Here is a 15,670-nt window from a genome sequence, read left to right as displayed (position 1 = left end):
AGTAGAAGCCAATCGTCTGTTTGTCACTTTTTAAAAATGCGCATGCGGAAGACCATCCTACCAGCTCTCCTGCTCGTCTGGGAAAAACGCCTATCAAATGTTGGGAACGTGCGAGCTCATCTTCATCAGTATCTGCAGCCGGCCTCACTTCATAGACGGATGTGCTCTTGTGGCTCTCAGCCATTTTCAAAGTATGCGGTGAGATCGGTGGAGCTACAACGATGAATGGCTGAGTCCGAAGCTCACCGGCTACATGCTCCATGCGCAGCTAGGAACCAGCATGCACAACGTCGTTAGGGCAGATTGATTGACGGGATTGAGAACCAATCCTTAAAATGATCCATCCGGAAGACGCAGCGACAAAAGTTCGTCGGATACACCTATAATCATGATTAATCACTTCACGAAAAATCCTTGTTATCAACATTTTTTGTCTGCCAAATTTGAAGTTATGTGTTAATTCTTGCTACATTTAATGTTATGAGGATGTCTTCCACATTTTTGATCCACTCCAAGCTCTCATCCGCCTTTTTTTCTAATCAGTTAATTACTTGCCTAATTTAAAAAATAGAACAAATATTGTAAATGTTATATGTTAAATACTTTACTTTAATGCATGCAGTTATGTTTATAGCTCAAACACAATCTATGCTACCTTTAACGTAACCATCCGCTGTCAAGCTATTGGTTCATCTGCAGCGGTCAAAATCAATAGTGTGATTAATCTGCGTTAATACATGATTAATGCAATATTTTTTTGTGATTAATCAATGAGTTAACGCTTTAACTTTGACAACACTAAATGTAATCCAAGTACCATACTATTAAAGTAACTTGATAATTCTGGATTACTGGCACTCCAAAACCAAGTATGCTAATGAAGACAAAATAAAAATAAAATACGACAATATATATTTCTATACAGTAGATTTGGGATGGAGGCAGTTTGCAGACTCATTGATTGTATGTAGTAGGGGGCCTGTGTCCCAGTAGCACTTTATGCCTAGACATGCCCCTGTCTCCGCTTTTTAATAATAATAAAAAAAAATATATATATATATATATATATATATATATATATATATATATATATATATATATATATATATATATATATATATTATAATTATTTTTAAAAGTTAAAAATCTAAATATTTGCATGAAAAGCACTTCTAAAACTTAAATATACAATAATGATGCTGTGTAGCAACGTATTTATACACCAATGTTCTGTGCGAAAACCCCTGTCATTTATTTTTTTATTATTATTATTAATAGCTGGGCACAAAAAAATATGCCCGACACGGTACCCATTTTGGAGGGTCCGAGTTACGACCCACCAATTGAGAATAATTTCTTTATCCTTGCTTTCAAGCGCAAGAGGGCTCACTTCCCTGCTCTGTGCAGGTTGTAATCTGTTCCCCAACAGAAGGTGGCAGTGAAAACAAAGCAGTCATTGAGCGTATACTCAGAGAGCGTCTCGTGTTTTTCGTCTCCAATTTTATGTTGAACAGATTGCATCTCTAATACACACGGTAAAAAAAATTCTTCCGAATCTAACAGCAGATAAAATATTTTCAAAGAAAATGGTTGAGTAAATGTCACAGTAACAAAAATATTATTGTCTTACGTCATTTTACGCTTTAGCGGGGGATTGACACTTGTAGACGGTCCCTCCGCTCGATTTTTGCTCGTGTGCAGAGCAAGTAAAGGGAGGCTTGTGCGCTGTATGAGGAATTACAAACCAGGCAGTCAATTCACCATTACCTCCCGTCGTTCCTTATGGATGTTTCGCCAATTCCCGATTGAGCCGCCTTGCAGTTGACTCCCAACACGAAGTGACACATGGGGTAATTTCACGACACTCCTTGCTCGTTATGCGCTTGTTGACTTGTCATTGCGGGGGTACTCGTTTCGTCATGGAGTGCGCGGTGGTCGACCGAGGCCACTTTCAGCCCCAGACGTTGCTGTTGTCGCCCGAGAGGCTGTACTGTAGCTGGTGAAGGGATAGAGGAATTTTGTCCTCCTTGCGTGTTCAAAAATGAGGATGAGTTTGATGCAAGAAAAATACACCTTTTGCAAAAATGATTTAATAAAAACAGAGAGTCTCTGGACATACAACAGCTTCTGATTCTTCACTTAAAGAACGTGGAATTTTCAGAGCGTCAAATGTGTTCTTCTACGTGTACAATAGCTTCTTATAGTTAAAAAGACCTCCTCCTTTTCATTTGTAGACTAAACATACTCTCTGGTACTTTTCCGTGAGCAGATGGCGTAAACAAGGTCAGGTGGATGTTTTTGAGACAGAATGTGTTATATAGTTGAAGGATTTTCCCATAGCAAAATCTCACAAACAAGTTGAACCAAATTTACAGTGGCCGTGACTGATGAAGAAAGTAAAGTGTGTGTGTGTGTGTGCGTTATTTCAAAACTAATTATGTTTTCATGACCGAGATGTGCGTGTACAAATAAAACAAGGAATTTTGGACCAATCAGTGTATACCAGCCAAAGGAGTATGTGTGTGTGTTTTTGAGACAAATTCTGGTTCAAGGGCTAAATGTGCTTTCGCACAAAACGCTGAGAAGGAACTTTTTTAGACTAAATAATATGACCCAGCTTAAGGCCAGACCATACGAGGTCGACATCATCTGCTCTGCTCAGGACACAAAATATGTCTTATAGGTTAATATGAAGAATTAAAATGTTCATAATGTGTAACAATAGTTGATATATGAAATTAGGTATTAAAAATGTTATAATATCTTTCAGTCCGCCCTTTGGGCTTTTTTAAAATAAAGCCCAATAACTAAATATTTAAACATTTTTACCAAAGGATTCCCACGGGATTTTCATCATCGCAATGGCAGGTGCAACATAGGAAGAGGAAAAATGAAAACATTCTTTTTAGCAGGAGAGGAGGTCAGTCATATGTCAAAACAATGTGATTCATTAAAAGATTTTTTGTTTTTTTTTCAGTAAAATAAGCATATCATATATGAAGACAGTGTGTTGTGATTATGTCAAAAAATTGTGGCGGGGGATTTCAGGAATAGAAAATTGGCATGGCAGTCAATATGAGAAGGAGTGTCATTATGTATGTGCAATTGGGGACGCGATTGAAGACTTGTCGTCGTTTGGGCTAGGGAAGTTTTTGTTGCTTGCGTTTTGTTGTTTTTTTCAAACAGAGTCCTTCAGCTCTGCGATTGGCTGGCAACCTGTTCAGGTTGCACCTTGCCTCCTGCCCGAAGCCAGTTGGGATAGGCTCCAGTACCCTCACAACCCTTGTGAGGGCAAGTGGTCAAGGGAATGGATGGATGGATGGATTCCTTCAGCTTTTTTAGAACCCACATCAACTGCCAGAGATGATCACCGGGCCCAAGGTGTGACTCATTCTTTGTGGAACGCCCCGGAAAAGGGACACATTCCTCCTATCTCCATTGGGTAATCCTCGGGTCGTCTGGTGGAAACTGGAAGCAGTTGAATGGCCTCTCGGCTGGCACGTCTGGTCACTGGAGCAGCTGGCTGGTCTCTCTGTTGATTCCCGGTGGTGGCTGGCTCCTGAAGGTGGGGGTTGAGTAGAAGGCGGACCTCCAGCTGGTCTAATAGGCAAGATGTGGAACCAGGTGCCCCGTGGACTGGACTAGATTGACCTTTTCATCACCTTATCTGGGTGCAAAATATTTTCATTTAGTCACTAATAAACATTTATTCACATCCCTTCTTTTTGAAAGAGCATTTTGGTAGTGTTATATAGTTAGGAGTTAGTAAATGTTAGTAAAGTTCTGTAGGCCTCTCCTGTGGGAAAAAAATTCTGTTTGTTGTGACATTAAATAAGGATCCAGCCTTTGGCTGACTTTAATGACCTGAGCACATTCTTAAATGCAAAACATGAAAATCTTTAGCCAGTTCAAATCTGACGAGGCCAATTTTGTTTACAGAATGTAATAATTATTGGAATGTTTTATTATAATATTTATTGTTATAGATATAGCATGGATGTGCTTCCGGCCATTAAATAAATGCAACTTTCGTCAACAAATAAAATCAAAAAATAACACCTAACCCCAGGGCCCCAGGGGAAAAATAGAAATAGAAATGGAACATATTCACCTTATTTTCGCCGTCTCTGCCAAAACTTACTCCTTCTCCATGGTCAAGGAAATCCCCAATTGTCCTCCTGTAAAATTCATTCTCACGGACTATCTATAATTATCGCATTAAGACTAACTTTTAATTTTAAATTTATTTATTTATCATGGACTGTTTGTGTCCTTCGCGACGATATACCCAGACCGACCAATAATTCCCCCATCTGAAAAAGATCGCTTTAGAGAATTTTTCAGACTAATATACTGTATAAAGTTTTGCAGTAAATAAATTTTGCTTGCTTTTTGTTTAGAAAGAGGGGAAAATTTTACATTTAACCAGCAAATTCGACAATGCGTCCCAAGCAACTATTTAAATTTCAAAAGAGAATTCGGGAAAACACTAGAAGACCAAATTTAAAAAAGTAAAATATAATAATTAAGATTGAAATAAATTGTATCTTATCTGTATTCATATTAGCTGTTTTCAATTTCTGAAACCAGACAAAATTTACCAATATTATCTTTTGTACTTTAAAATATTGTAGCTTAACCAATGAATTTTACAAAAAATCAAATATTATCAATACATAAAGTTGCCCTTAGTTTTAATGTTACCATTAAGCTTGCTAGTCCCCCTTGTTGATGTTTGTCCAAAAAGCTGACTGTTTTAAAATAGACAAAAATAAACAAATCAGATCAAATCAAAAATAGACATCAAAAGTTTTTAAAATATAATAAATTTGTGTGTATATAGTATTGTCAATCAGTTCATTATATTTACAAAATGTTTTACTGTAAATGTTATCACCTTATATCTGTCAAAAATAGAGTGCAGTGTAAACAGTCAGCATCACATCATATGGTCTGGTATCACTAATTCAAGGAAAGCATTGTTTGTGGGGTTGAGTCACCATCGTAGTGGACAGTTCTGGACGCAGGAATGCTTTAAGGACGCTTGTGCAGAGCATATGGAGCAGTTTTTCATAGGACAGTTCATGCGGAGCATTGTGTGCATTGGGCAGTGGAGCAGTTTTTATTTTATCACATTTGTATATGATGGCACAGTCATTGTTGCAACAGGTGGCGCCAGGAACCTCCCCTCTCCATCAGGTATAGGCAGGATGTTTTGTGATGATGGCTGCATCACGCCCCTCTGATGGTGGTGGCAGTTGCAGTTTCTTTGTGGGTGGGGGGTTTTAAAGAGGTCTGTGTCCCGCCAGTTGACTTTGTTCTGAAATAATGACCCCTGACCAATAATCCTCACTCGACTGAAAACATTCAAATCTGCCCCAACAGTATTTAGGTTATAACATGTCAGTAAATATTAAAAACAAAAACTTCCTTTATTAAAAAATTCAAAAAATTTTGAGAAAGGGGAAGAAAATATATATTTTTTAAATAAAAAAAATAATGATAATAAAAAAAAATAATAATAATAAAAAAATAATAATTAAAACAATGAAAGTTTACAATTTTAAATAATTGCTAATTATATGTCAATATTTGTTATGGTTTACAATATTTAATTTAATATGTTTTGCATACCTTCATAAATAATAATTAGGATGATGTAGGACAGATATACTCTAACAATTTACAAATATAGTTAATTAATAAGTGTGTAGTTTTCAATTAATGTTTTCTCAATGGAGGCCGCAGCCCGTAAAGTCAGCCTTTGGTCAAACGTCAAAGCAGGAATGATTTTTAATTACATAGCACCTCAAATTATGTCAAAAATGTGATTCTTCCAGATAGCTTCCCCAGTCTGTTTGTAATGAGACTTCAAATGTCGAATTCAAAGGTTAAATATATTCAGGAGAGATTAAAATTATTTTCTATTTATAAACATGGGAGGAAAAAAAAAAAAAAAAAAACTCCTTTTAAATTATAATTAACACATTACTTCATCCCCAGGACCGGAATATGGCACTTTTGTGGGACCCCAATTGTCCTTAATGGGTGTGTCTCCTGATTCTGAAAAGATATTTAAAATTTATTAAACAATGTTCTCGCGCACAAACAAAATCATAAGGGAAAAAACAATCATCTATATAAAGAATTATTCCACATTAATTGCCATCCAAGTTATTCGTTTTTAGTTAAAGTTATTTATGTTCTATAAGCATAAGATATGCATCTAAATTTTATAATATCTTAAAACTATACCTCTCTATGTTATTTGTGTATTAATATTCGTTCGTTTTATATCAAACATAGTTAAATTGCCGTCATTAAAACCATCGAACAAATGCCATATCTTATTAGAATAAACTAACTTTTTTCACAATATAATCAAGTCCCGTCGTTCAATATTAATTACATTTTAAGTCATTATTTAAACGGTATGTTTAATCCGGAAGCTTTAATTCCGACTAGCGGAAGAGATATCAGGTTAAATCATTTAGTCTTATATCATTATTTAAAGTTATATAAATGGTTATAACTTCACAAAAATACCTAAAGCTAGTATTCTAGCATTATTCATCATCATCTTATCCAAAAATACACGATTATGTGTCGTTTTTATTCCACTCGTAAACGCGTTCTTTTATCTCGTATTTTACGTCGAACGGCCGGCGGGGCAAACTTCAACGTTCGTCATCAATAAAATTAATTTACCGTAGCTTATAACGGCGCCATAAGATTTATTCCACCGCAATCGTATATCCATTTTATCAGTTTTTCAAACCACGGACTGGGCATTTCTCCGATCGCAAATGCGCATGTGCTCGCAACTCCCTGTCGCCTCATGACAACCATTTTTGTAGTTCTCAAATAGTGTCCATACTTTCTATTAATTATTGCCCGTATTTTATAGCATATTATATTATATTGTATTATATTATATTGACGTTACGTCGTATTAATATTTAAAATGAAGTGACGTCTCACTTATAACAGAATTAGTCAACTGTTCTCGTCGCGGTCACTTTAAGCTTTTAGCGTGACGTCAGACTTTCTTCACCGACGAGACGGCAGACACACTCTACAAACAGACAAGATATGTCGCTGTATGACATACCAAAACATATAAAATCCGGATCTAAACTATTCTTGTCACAGCTGAACAGTATTACCTAAAATCTTCTCTCAAATGATAAATACTGCTTTAAGTCAATTATGAAGCAGTCTCTCGACTAAAATAGCCTGTCTGTTCACAATTACTCGATTCAATTGTGCAGAAACCCCTCGTAACGTTACGTACCAATCTCTCTGGTAATATATCATCTGCGCATTCATCTTTCTGTCATCTGTCAGCTGAATTTTTTCTGTTCTCGGATCTTAACGACGTCAATCAGGGCTGTACAATTCCACTGTATCTTTCGTAGTGCCTCCGCTAATACATCCAAGAACCTCTCGTTTGTTTAAACAAACGGACTGCCTTGCACAAGGACCTTTAAAACCAAATTATCCAAAGTGCCTCTGTCGCCTGCGTGAACACGGCTGTTTTCCAATTCAGCTCCTCTCTATGCAAGGGATTTATGTCGATCTCCCAAGCATCTCTCGTCTTTGTAAGAACTCAAAATATAAAACAAAATGTCCTTCAAGACTGACTACCAAGCAATTGCATACAACTCATCTGCGCATTCATCTTTTATTATACAAGGAATTTATGTCAATTTTCCATGTACCTCTCGTTTTATAAAAACATGTTTCTCAAAACTGACTCCAAAACGATCGCATATCATCTGCGCATTTTCGCATACAATACCACGTCACCACGTGTATAGTTCAAACACCGTGGTAAAATCCGAAATCTGGGACTTCGCGTCCAACCAAACGATTTCAAAATTTATCACTATTTTTCTTACACAGACTCCATCCTCAAAATAATTTTACAAGACAAATTTATTAGCCGTAGCGTTCTGAAACAGACAGAATTCCTAAAATGTGCATGATTTAGCAGACTTTATCTGCTCTAATGAGGGTCTCACTTGTGAGCAACACTTGTCACAGTTCAATTTCATCTGTAATAAAGAAGTAAGAGTGTCTGTTCCCATTGTCTTTCTGTACTCTGTATGAATTTTCCTCACATGGCTGAAAACCCGCTCGCTATCAGCATTTCTGTGAGGAAGGCTGAGTAAAATTAGATACATCTTTCTCATCAGTGGAAAGCGATCCAGCCCCAAACCAGTTTTCATTTTGAACACATGAGGCCAAAATGTCTCTGGACGAATTGGTTGTCCATCCTGACTTTTCTGAGGGAGAAGATCATCAGGTATTAGTTGATAGTCTTCCCATTCATCTTTTAATTGTTCCTGATCAAAGTCTGGTGTAAACCCGTTTGCAAGCTTAACAATACTTGTGTAATCCAACATCTCTCTCTTTCTTGGGTCCAACACCACCAAGTCACTCAGTATTGTATTCTCAAATGGAAATTTTTGTATCATTTTAGTTACAACAGCCTCGTAGAAGGAGCGAACAGAGGAAAAAAAAGTTGCTTGCATGGCTGGTGTGATGCTTTGCCTGATTTCATCCTCCTCATTGGTGTCTTGGAAGAGGGCCCTGGTGCCCAAGCCAACAGCAAGCCTGCTATCTTCATGCTGCAGGCATCTGTTTGTATAATCAACTGCCAGCAGGCTATCAGCAGATTTGACATGTTCCATTTGCACAAATTTCACCAAGAGTTTCTTTAAGAGTCTTTCCATTTCTGGTAGCAAATCTCCAATCATACATGCCTCTGTTTGGAACACAATATTGAATTGATTTATTTGAGGCAGGATGAAGCTGAGGAAGTGGAGTGTGAGGAGAGTAACAGGGTCTTGAAGTCGATCATGGATGCTTTTCACTTTACCTGCCCTTTCAACATCCGCATGGCTAGCGAAGTAGCTTTTGAGTGCTTCGTACTGAGACAATGTTCTTTCAACCACTTTTTGCAGAGACAACCATCGTGTCGGACAATGCTTTAGGATTTTTTCTTGCTCGGAATTTGTAAAGTCCTGAAACTCTTTAAAATCCTCAATTCGTTTGGAACTATTTTAAAAAAAAATAAAATATATCCACCAGCAAGTCATCTATGTTTACTGGCAATGTCTTCAGTCCATCTTTGACACACAGATTGCCAAGATGACAAATGCATCCAACACTAAAAACAGCCCCATTTTTTTCTTTTATCCTAGACAAGACAGAGTTTTTCTTTCCAACCATGGTGTTGCAATTGTCGCTTGCAAATCCCACAACCTTACTCCATGGAATGTCATTTTCTTGTAAAATGTTGTCAATAACGGCAAAGATTGATGCTGCTGTGCCTGATGCCAACTCTGGTAAATCGAGGAGTCTGGTATTTGTGTTCTCCCCATCAAAGAAGTGAGCTAACACAACAAGTCGCTTTTTGGTAGTACGATCATTGCTTTCATCAATCATGAGGGTAAATGGGTGAGTTCTGCAGTACTGAATGACGTCTTGGGTGTAGCCACGTGCAAGGCTCTCCTTAACAATCATCGTAGCCTTGGTCCTCCGACATGCAAACTCCTGCAAAAATATAATATTAAAATATAAAATTTAAATTTTTGACACGGTGCCATAAATGCTGATTCATTGTAGATATGAATGATAATAATAATAATAATAATAAATTACCTTAGCTGTCTGTGAATCCGGAAACATAACTTTCACCAAATCCGAGAAGTGGTCCGCAGCTGTGAAAGCAATGTTGTGCTCAGCAAGAAAATGGCAGAAGAGAATTTCCGCATTTGTCGTTTTGTGGGACGCTGCAGGATTTGCGGTAGAGACGAAGTGCTTGGTTAATGGGACATGTGAATTGTTTTTTTTCACATTCTCCACGTGTCCGGCAGTTTTAAAGTGGCTCTTCAGATCGTAAAATCCACTCGCAGCAACTTTCACGTCTTTATTGCAAGGGACACAGAATGAGAATTGAGTGCCTCTTAACGATGCTTTAATCCAGCCAGCATATTCACCTTGAAGTAACTCCCATTCTTTCTGGTGTCGACCCGATCCTTGAGTTCTTCGTTTCTTACTAGGTGGCTCCTCCATGCTTGCTTCCACGATATTTACTCTATGTATATCTACGCATGCGCATGTCAGCGCATTTTTTTTCCCCGTACAAAAGTCGGTGTACGGCGTACATGATTTGAAATGGTAAAAAAACGTATAAAATACGTTTAAAACGTACAAGTTGACAGGTATGATAAAGTGTCCACTTACCATAATTATGTGGCCGGGGAATTCTGCCCGTCCCTGAATGCCCCGCTGGAAAACGTCGCTACGTCGTGGGTCACCAATTGAAGGGATAGAGGAATTTTGTCCTCCTTGCGTGTTCAAAAATGAGGATGAGTTTGATGCAAGAAAAATACACCTTTTGCAAAAATGATTTAATAAAAACAGAGAGTCTCTGGACATACAACAGCTTCTGATTCTTCACTTAAAGAACGTGGAATTTTCAGAGCGTCAAATGTGTTCTTCTACGTGTACAATAGCTTCTTATAGTTAAAAAGACCTCCTCCTTTTCATTTGTAGACTAAACATACTCTCTGGTACTTTTCCGTGAGCAGATGGCGTAAACAAGGTCAGGTGGATGTTTTTGAGACAGAATGTGTTATATAGTTGAAGGATTTTCCCATAGCAAAATCTCACAAACAAGTTGAACCAAATTTACAGTGGCCGTGACTGATGAAGAAAGTAAAGTGTGTGTGTGTGTGTTATTTCAAAACTAATTATGTTTTCATGACCGAGATGTGCGTGTACAAATAAAACAAGGAATTTTGGACCAATCAGTGTATACCAGCCAAAGGAGTATGTGTGTGTGTTTTTGAGACAAATTCTGGTTCAAGGGCTAAATGTGCTTTCGCACAAAACGCTGAGAAGGAACTTTTTTAGACTAAATAATATGACCCAGCTTAAGGCCAGACCATACGAGGTCGACATCATCTGCTCTGCTCAGGACACAAAATATGTCTTATAGGTTAATATGAAGAATTAAAATGTTCATAATGTGTAACAATAGTTGATATATGAAATTAGGTATTAAAAATGTTATAATATCTTTCACTGGCCTGGCACGCCTTTTAAGTAACGAGCAGCCGGCACAACTAAAGGGGCTACCGCCGTCGAGCTAACGTTAACACCAGCTCGTATTCACTCCCAGTCTGGCTCTGTTTGGCGTCGCGCGCAAAGGTTCCCGTTGTTTTTATACGGCAGGTGTATTGGCTAACGTAGCATAGTTGTAGATTTACCCGCAGTAGCATCTTGTCGCAGGGAGCCCTTTATGTATCACCGTACCTTTCAGGGTATCGTTTTCCTTGAAACCAATCGTGCTGTACTGTAGCGGCTACAATACACTGTACATCATCGTCATGACCTCTTTGTGACGTTGACGTGCTAGCTCCCTGTAATATTTTGCTTGTTACATCTTCTCACAACTGGAAACAAAGTTCAGATATTTCCGTGCATTTGCAGTCACCATCCAAGTGAGCCGTTCGATATGCTAGCTTAGTCCTTGAAATGTATAACCTGCCCTGAGAGGTTGTGGCAGCAGTATTTTTTGTTTACTGGTTTGCGTGCAATGCTTACCACGTGTTTGAGAACCTGCCAGAACAGCAAAACACGAAACTCATGATCATAGAAAAGGAATAAGACAGATGCTTGAACTCATAGAAGAGAGCTTTATTGTCATTGTAACAGGAATAATCAAATACTGTAGTGACTTGCATAGAAGTATTGCATCTCATCCCAAATGCGGGTGGTGGAACGTTTTCCTAACTCGGAGCCGTGTCTAGCATATTACAGTTACTAGCCACACTAAATCTAATGAAAAATATAATAAAACATATGAGCAAATGCTCATGATATTTTTGCATTTTGTAGGTTAAATGGTTTGTGCTATTATATCATTCAGCGTGACCCAGCAGATGCTACAAGCTGCAGGCTGGAATTTAATGCAGAGAGTGATGAACATCCAGAGGTGAGCCGCCATCAGCGCTCCTGGCTTTACAAAGTGCTCTTTCAGATGCATTTTTGCCAAAGCACTTGGGATTATAAATCCTGGTGAAAAGGAGCTTTGCTTCAGAGGCACGCCTCACTGGCAATAAATCATAGCAGGGTGTGCATGTGTGTAGGGTGGGCTAGCTTGGAGAGGCAGAAGGAGCAGTAAAATGGTGAAATGAGGGGGGCAGAGGACTTGGCTGATCTGATGGAATCCATGTAGAGATGTGGAACACTTGGCTTTTCAGTCAGAAATGCACCCATTTTTTTCACTTTTTGAAATTATAGTGGCGTGGCTGCACCTTCAAACTAAGTAACTGATCCCTTAAATAAATGATTTTATCCTCACTGCCAGGGCTGTTATAGTACAAAGATTAAACTGAGGTATGAAATTAAGAGATGATTGCATTATATGTGACATATTGTAGCTGTAAACCATGACTCATCTGTGAAGAATCTTGGTGCTTCATTAATCTCCGCATTCATTTATTTGTTCCACACACCTGAACAATAGGTAAAGAGCAAGTTAGAATATAGCAGTGTACTTTGCCTTGGCTGATTGTTTACATACATTTTCAAACAAACAGTGAAAGAATAATAAGAATGCCACGAGTGCGCATGTTTTCCAATAAACGCATGAAGAAGTCACGTGTGTTTTTGACTTTTAGATACAAGGCTTTGTAACAAGAAAAATAATGTTTATCGCAGATAACCAAAAGAAAAGCAAAAACACGCTCGCATTCTGCAAAGGACTGTAGTTGCGTTCAATGACCACGCACGTAGTCAAGAGTTGTGTATCAGTAGAAAAAAAAGTGGTATCAAACATCCTTAATCCTGACCATGCGCCATGACGTGCATTCTGTAAATTAACTGACTCACTTTCATTTCTTGCAGCCAACATAATACTCCCATGTTCCAATAATATTAATGATAATGATAATGATATAGGTAATAATATGACTATTATCATGGTAAAGCATTCATTCATTAAAACGGTTCTGCCGTAACATTTCACAAGTGGAAAGTATTGGCCACTGTTTTTTCCAGGATTCAAAATAGGAATTTCCGTTGCATAATATGGGGAAGTAAGTTAAATTAAGTATAGCCCATCAAATGCACATAAGCTTTGACATATAGACGAAAAATGTATCTCCAGGTTTAACCAGCAAGACAACGAGACCCCCGACAGCCAACCTGCGTCATGTCAAATATGCACAATATATATACAGACTACAAACATTTTGCATTTCCACCATGGATGAAATATTGGCGTCATGATACTAGAACAGAGGTGGGCAATCTCGGTCCTCGAGGGCCGGAGTCCTGCAGGTTTTGTAGGTTTCTCACTTCCAACACAAGCTGATTCCAATCAACAGGATCGTTATCAGGCTTATGCAGAGCTTGCTGATGAGCTGATCATATATCAGCTGTGTTGGAGAAGGGCAACACGCAAAACCTGCAGGACTGCGGCCCTCGATGTCCACCTCTGTACTAGAGGCATTCGAAGCTCACCGCGAGTGCTCAAATGGAACACAACAGCAGTCTCATTCATTTTGGCCGCAAAGAGTCAACGGCTAGTCATCCTCACTCACCAGCTGAAGGCTTCCTGCGGTCTCTAAAGCTGCTATACCCGAAGCTGGAGCCGTGACCATCGGCCAGACGGCCGAGCGGAGGCTCTGTGCTGCAGCTTGGCTGGAGCGCTGATTTAAGTGTGGGTGTGCATCGGCCGCAACCCGCGATTTTTATTTTATTTTGCTATTCTATTATTTTAGTACATACTAAAATTTAAATAGTGTTCAGCGACGTTGTAGCATTATGATTATTGTATATACTGTGTTTTTATGACTTTGGCGATGGCTGGAGCGCACCACCTACGCCTCGAAACCTGGAAATGGCCGTGTGCAACGGTTGCTCCGCAATCTGTTTCTTCTTCAGTACAATAAAGTAAAAAAAAAAAAAAGAGCAGTTTCTTCTTCGATTGTTGCTTCAAGTCTTTCCGGTGCACTGCTGTTGATATAGCGCCTCCATAATGGCGCAACGCTGCAACTGCAGTTAAAATACATTGCTGCCAAACTGGACCGCTGCGGCTGTTGTTGAGCGATTTCAGTCGCTCAGGCTGGAGGCGGCGAGCAAATGAGGTGGCGGCTCAATGAGTCAAGTATCCCTTTAAGGAAGGCGCTGCTAATATAGTTGCATAAAAATGTGGCTTCACATTTATTATATCTACAAAATACCCCAGTTTTTTGTGTTGCTCGTATCATTCATAAGCATTCCCATATTAAAGCGTTGTTGTTACCCTTGTTATGGTGTTTGTGCTGCTAGTACAGGTACATAAAAATACATAGTGGATTTGCGTTTGTTGTTGTAGCCTTTTATTGTTCAGCCACCGAACAGCCAAGCACCCCCACCCCCCACCCCTCCCAAACCCAATGGGTTGCCGGTCCGCGAAAGTTGTAGACTTGTATTAACCGGTACGTGGTAGAAAAAAGGTTGAGGACCACTGGTGTATAGCACTGTTTAGACTACGTTAGGTTTTTCCTGGCTCAAAACGAGGCAGAGGTGGTATCATCCATTCCTGACTATGATGGATGACTACCGATACCAAGTATCGGTGCCAAAACCAGTGTCATTTTAAGGTATCGGTACTCATGGCGGTGACCTGTGCCATTATCGGTGGCCCTCCTGCAGCTATTTTACGATGAGGGACAAGAAATGAGAATTCTTATTATTTTTTACTTTATTGTAATTTACAAAACAAACATGGCAACAATAAAGTTATTCTTTGCATATATGAAAACAAACATGGGGAGATTGCCAGAAGGAATATCAAATCAATACAAATATGATTTAACATCACAAAAGTGCAAGAATTGATCAAATTACATGAATACAAAGTTCCCAATAATTTTTGCCATTTACTACAATCATTAAAAATTCATCCACTAGTACATATTCAATTGTAAATATAGTTCAGCGTTGTTGTAAAACACTATTATGTTTATTGTATATAATGTGTTATTACTCTGGCGATGGCTGAAGCGTGCCACCTCTGCCTCACAACCAGGAAATGGGCGTGTGTAATGTTCGCTCCATGATTAGTTTCTTCTTCGATACATTAAAGTTTTAAAAAAAGAAAGCTGCAACCGCAGTTAAAATGCGTTGCTGCTGAGCTCAAGAGTGCTGTGTTGAGCGATATCATCAGTGGCTCAAGCTGGAGGTGGCGAGCAAATTAGGTTGATTTGGCCGCCTCTGAATTTTGTACACAGGAAAAACCCTGATATTTTTTAAAACATTGAACTAGGGCTGGGTGATATAAATGGTTTATTCATTATAAAGTATAAATTTAGACAAAGGTAGAGATTTTTACTCTATTGTCTTACCGCTGTAGCGCATGTTGGTGACGTCATCGCTTTAGGGCTGTCCCTACTAGCCAATGACGTAAATACGTTGCCGTGCACAACATACCGTTGACGTCGAGTGTCCCCAACTACCTCCCCGGCACATGTTGACGTTGATTGTCGACACGTGCATACTGTCAGTTGTAAACAAGTGCACATAGCAGGAAAGAAAGGAGTACAGCACAATATGGACGTCACATCTGTTTACTGAGGAAGTCAGTATGCATGACAGTGTACGACGT

At 38.8% G+C, this 15,670-nt stretch overlaps 1 protein-coding gene across 1 annotated transcript in view; it reads left to right on the top strand.

Annotated features, from left to right (window-relative positions):
• The first annotated feature begins 1,690 nt into the window (after nt 1-1,690).
• The window catches only part of mgat5 (alpha-1,6-mannosylglycoprotein 6-beta-N-acetylglucosaminyltransferase), a 71,140-nt gene continuing 57,160 nt past the window's right edge, over nt 1,691-15,670 (top strand). The window contains exon 1 of the mRNA XM_077550735.1: nt 1,691-1,850. The gene's annotated coding sequence lies outside the window, so the exon portion shown is untranslated. The remainder of the gene's footprint in view (nt 1,851-15,670) is intronic.

The sequence above is a fragment of the Vanacampus margaritifer genome, chromosome 1, assembly GCF_051991255.1.
Source record: "Vanacampus margaritifer isolate UIUO_Vmar chromosome 1, RoL_Vmar_1.0, whole genome shotgun sequence".
In the NCBI taxonomy this organism is placed as follows: domain Eukaryota; kingdom Metazoa; phylum Chordata; class Actinopteri; order Syngnathiformes; family Syngnathidae; genus Vanacampus; species Vanacampus margaritifer.
Note: the sequence above shows the minus strand (reverse complement) of the source record. Positions and strands in the feature narration are given on the sequence as shown.